Below are 5,650 nucleotides of genomic sequence, written 5' to 3'. Positions count from 1 at the left end.
CCCAACTCACAATGATTTGCGCTTGCGCATCATGTATGAGTGTCACGATGCTCCAACAAGTGGGCATCGTGGACATGAGAAGATTTACCTCACAGTAAGTCGCGCCTTTTACTGGCCCCGCCAGTATAAGTTCGAGCGCAAGTACATTCGTGCTTGCGAGGTATGTCAACAGGTGAAGCCTAGCCCTTCATCCCGTGCACCACTTCAGCCTCTACCACTTCGGCAGAGTGTTGGCAGTCCGTATCTATGGACTTCGTCTTCGGATTTCCTGAAGGCGATCACAAAAACAATGGAATTCTTGTTTTTGTAATTATTCAGCAAGATGGTACATCTTGCTGCATACCAGAGTCGATCACGGCTACGGGCTGTGCCCGTGTCTTTATCGACACGGTATTCCCCATGGGTTACCCTGTGAGCTGGCCTCAGATCGAAACTCCAGATTCACGGCGTAATTTTTGAAATCTGTGTTCTAATCACTTGGAACACAATTTAAAATGTCAACTTCTGACCATCCTGAAACAGATCGTCAGTCAGAACGCGCATATCGTATCCTAGAAGAGATACTTCGCAGATACGTCCACACCTTTACGAGTTGGAGCGAGTTCTTGTCGATGTTAACATTTGCCATCAACAATTCATTGCATGCTTCTACAAAGCATACACCATTTTGTCTTGAATGGCTTACGCCACACACGTAAATCCACCTCGTTTGTGAGTGACTCTTATTTAAGGGGAGATAGACTCGCTCAAGCGAAGAACCTTCTAGTTCTTGGTCATCACGCATTAGCACTAAAGTTAATGCGAAGGCTACCAATGTTGATCTAATTAACATTGAAAGGGACAAACTCAGTAATACCAATAATGCTATTACTGACTTTAACAACGATGATGAAAGACTCAGCATCGAAATAATTAATGAATGAGAACGATAACACTCTCAATAATAAGGAGATTGATATCTCCGCAGTGCGAGCCAATCGCACTGAAAACAAATAAAACTGAGTTAGCCGGTGATTTTCTGTTGGCTAGAGAAGCAGTGGTCCGTTTCGTACAGGATTCCATCGCTGATGCGGTGAACCGACAGAAACGGAACCCTGACAAAAATGGAGGAGCAAACATACTTCCTTTTACTGTTAATGACCTACTCCTGCTGTCTACGGTAAGGCTACCAAAACATGAAGTGGCAAATGTAGGCAGTAATAAATTACTGCCCAGTTATATCGGCCCGTTTCGTGTACTACATCTCCAAGGCAATGCGTACACGACCGAGCTGCCTTGTAGTATACGTACGCATCCTTCGTTTTAGGTTGGGCGTATCCGCCCGTACCATTAGTACGAGGCTTCTTCCGATTCCCAATCACCCCGGAACGGTCTAAGGCGTCCGCCAAAGCTTGATGGTCCCGAGCTAAATCATGATTGTCTCGGGGCAGAGTCTGATTCTCACGAACCAGACGTTCCACTACATCTTCTAAGGATGATTTTTACGACCTGTCACCAGCTCGGTTCGAAGTACTGATGTGTCATTTCGTTCGCCAGATGATCAGTCGCAACCTGCGCACAATTTCTCAACTGGTCACGAGATACATTGTCGACCGTCACCGCTAACTAGTGACGACGGGATCTTAAGGAACGTGATCCAAGTCACGGTGTTGACTCAGGTTCGGCAAACGGGGCGAACTCGATTTTCTCTCCTCCTCCACTCCATTAACAGATTGGAGTGGTGAAAAGCGTTTCCTTGTCGAACGCTTCGCAAATCACCGTTAAGTGAAAGGGGTTGAACGATTTATCTCGTTCTTTGGCGAGGGTTTACATCCTAGAATGATGATTGGGAACCTCATTCCCAATTGGTGATTGCTAGTTCTAGATCTCGTTCGACAGTACGATGAGACTCATCCACCTCGACAGAGGGTCCATCCGAGAACAAGCGCTTCCAGCGCTCGTAAAAGGACTGGATCTTCTCAATCTCTTCGCACATCTCACAAGAGATGAGCGTCTTCCAATAAGGATTTTTAAAGGAGTATGCCTCCTTAGGGGCATGACCTGCACCCTCAAAACAGCATGGGCATGAGTCCCCCACTAGGCCGCGAGGCCTGGTTTTGAGCATTCTGTACAGATACTTCCCAAGCTTGGAAAAAAAGAGTGACATCCTTTGCCCGCTTACATGTGTACCACTGATGCCGGAAAAGGAATCGATGAAGAATTCCGTTTCGTTCTCACCAGGCTTGTGAAGCCTGGATGAGTCGAATAGCGGAATATGGTACCGATCGTTGGCCTGGTATGACCAATGAATCAGGCTGCCCTTAGAGGGCAACCAAGGCTTCTTTTCGGGAGCAAATCGCAAAACATTGCGGTCCCTCTCCCGTTGGTTCATGCTATCGTAATGCTAACATTTCTCTAGGAGTTATCGTTAGAATCACTCCGTCCCTGGTGATACATACTAGCACCGCCCGTAGCATGCTTACCGAAGTGACCTTTCATTATTTGTGATGCATATTGACATCCCCAGAGTTATCATCGTCCATGGAGTCATTGCAAGATGACTCCGCACCAAAAGGGTTTAACGAAGTGTCAGACAACTTCGTCATCACCACTTTGGTTGTCCCGTTTCAGTTCGTAGGTTATACGGACATGACCCCGGTTAATCCAGAGCCCTCAACAGTTGCCACCGAGTCGGGCAAAGACGCCGACTTGGCCCAGTCACCCACAATGGGAGTAGCAGTTGACTCTGCCACATGCAATGGGAGTAGCAGGTGACCATCTCCAATTAGAGTAGGAGGTGACTTTTCCAACAGTAGAAGCATTAGCGTCTACTGAAACATTTGCGTCACTAGCAGCTGCACTTAGCCGTGCAGCTGCCAGCTTTGCGGCTCCGTAAGATACGCGCACGGATTTCGAAACCATGAGCAATCAAAAGTTGGAATTAAAATAAAGCCAACAAGTGCTTACTTACAGAGCGGAATAATAGTACTCTATGTCACCTTACGTCAGTCACTAAAGTGACCGTTTTTTAAAAAGGGAATTATGTAACGGGTGTCCATTACATAAAAATTTAAAATTCTATAAGAGGAATAATATATATGATTTCCTATGAGAGGAAATGAAAGAAGAAGTACAAAATTATTATCTTTTCTTAATATTGACTTACAGTAAAACCTCCGATAAGTTATCCTCCGCTAAGTAAGAACCTTATCAGCTATCATAAATATGGAACAAACATCGTTCTAAGGTGACTAAGTTATAAATCATAAGTTATAGCCCGATGGACCAACATAACTTCTTAGAATTTTATCTTTACTGGCCTAGCCAGGTGTCAAGTGTTGACTGTTAGAAATTTTCACACCCGATACTGTTCTGAATTCTACGTAGCTAACAGTGTATTTGTTGTTCAACAGGATCTGCTGGATTTATCATTGAAATCACCACAGAAAGCCCTTACAGCTTATCGTCACGAGTAAGCTTGACTGGTTCTTTCTCCTAAGCTTTACCATTAGCATGCAAACCATTATGATCACATCTGACGAGGATTGCAATTCTTCGTCACTCAAAAACACATGCTCTATACCACTGTCATCTGCAATTATTAGCAATTGAATCGACACTGGGTTACGCAATGGCAATCTTTCAAGAGCAACGATGAAGTCCTCCTCAATACTCTTCTTTTCCAATATTAGAGATAGGTCGCCTGTTACATTGTAAAAAAAACGGTGTCGCGAAAACAGTTCTCGATTGTTATTAAAGAAACCCCGTCCCACGCTTCAAGGCACCACCTCATTGCGGTAAGATGGTCGACCTTGTAAAGATGTTGCTTATTCCGCTCATCAAGATCCAATGCATTTTGTAACTGGAAGCGTCGGTAGCGCCTCTTAAACGCAGCAATAATCCTTGCATTCATTGCCTGGATCTTTGATCATGTGTTTGGTGGCAACATGCATACTTCAACATTCGGAGTGGGACACTCATTCAAAATTTGCGAAGGTGCATTATCCATGAGCAGGAGAATGTTGCGTTTGCTGCACGCATATCTGTTTGAAGGCGCTTCAACCACACTTGGAAAATACGCCAGTAATTCAAGCTGTTTTGTTGGACCGGTAGTAAACCCAAATTGTTCACCAATTTTGCGATTGAAGCAGCGAGTTTTTTCGGCATGCCCAGTAAAAATGGTGGTAGTTTGTGCGATCCATCGACATTGGCGGTGAGAGCGACTGTGATCCTAGTCTTGATTTTTCTAAAACCCGCAAGAAATCTACTGGGCAATGGTGATGTCTGGCACCATGCTGTACAAGTAATAGCCCAGTTTTGCCCATATTGTAAGCATTAGCTGGACTGTAGACAGCAACACGAGCTCGCAATGCCGGCATTGCAGAATCAATGCAGCTGATCCGGCTTCACCATGAATCCTAATACATTTCACTTTATTGTAGGATATATTTTTTAAGCCATCCAGTTGGGAATTCAATGCTGCATTCTGGTTTGTTGAGCAGCTCTGCAAATCGCTAACCACGCAGCTTGATGATATCGTAGGTAATAAAGACACTTCGGTGTCGACGCTACAGATCCCAAAGGAAAAGTGCCTCCTCAAGATCCGGAAAGCTCACGATTCTCGGACGCTTTGCTTTAAGTTCCGGTTCTCCCATTATCTCGCAATCATTCTTTTTTCAAAATCTTGCTAATGGAGATAATCAGTTTTAAAAAAGAGACTGTAAATAGATTGAGGCGCAAGTCAAAAGCTAGAAAACTCCACTTGTTTTAAAATTTTACATCTTCACAATCTGTACAATTTGTCCATTCAATAAAATTATAATGCAAACTATTTACGGGGCCCAAAAGATCAGATGCGGAAATTCTATTAGCTGAGCGAAGAGCGCTCCAGCTGATCACCTCCAAATATATATAAAATCTGGTAAGTTATATAATTAGGTTCCACCAGGACTATACATTAGTAGAGGTTTTACTGAATTCCAATATTACCAAATTTGATAAAATTTTTGACGGAAATAAGACATTAGTTCTATTAATTCGTTAATTTAAGTTTGAATTAATCCCGCCAATCTGTACAAGATACGATTGTGCGGTGCGCAAGTAGGCGCCATACATAGTTATTTATTGATATAATAAAGTCAGTAGTAGATAGAAGATCTTTATGGAAGGTTAACATATGAGTACAGTTTTACTTTTTCCTCTATGCTATAGCTTAGAATTTACTTTTAGTAGCTAAGACTTCTTCGCTAGTTAGAGCCTTCCTCTGCACGTCGTGTACGTGATGTTGTCGAGGCACCCCACCTTCACTGTAATCAGTGTAGGTTGACTATCCTGTCCCAACCTTGTATCCAAGGTATTGAGCGATATCCGAGGCCTGAAATACGGAAAGTCCACCATACTGAGGTACACTGATTGCTTTGTTTAGAAATATCAGCTTGCTTTTCGCCGGTTGTACATGGACTCCTGAAAGCGTACCGAATCGCTGAACTGTTTCCATTTCCCGATGGACTTGTTGATCATGTGCCAGACATATTGTCGAGTCGGCCACGAACGCCGACAACACGTGCTGCTTCTCCGGCATACCTGGAATTGGGAGTCCTTGAAAATCGCCCGCTTGTTTTCAACGGTAAAACTAAAGATTTCTGCCGCTAAGAGAAAGTGACGTGGTGCC

Source organism: Bremia lactucae (assembly GCF_004359215.1).
Source record: "Bremia lactucae strain SF5 chromosome Unknown BlacSF5_NotPlaced_17_SHOA01000003.1_2250557bp, whole genome shotgun sequence".
NCBI classification, from domain to species: Eukaryota; Oomycota; class Peronosporomycetes; order Peronosporales; family Peronosporaceae; genus Bremia; species Bremia lactucae.
This window is presented reverse-complemented; position numbering follows the sequence as displayed.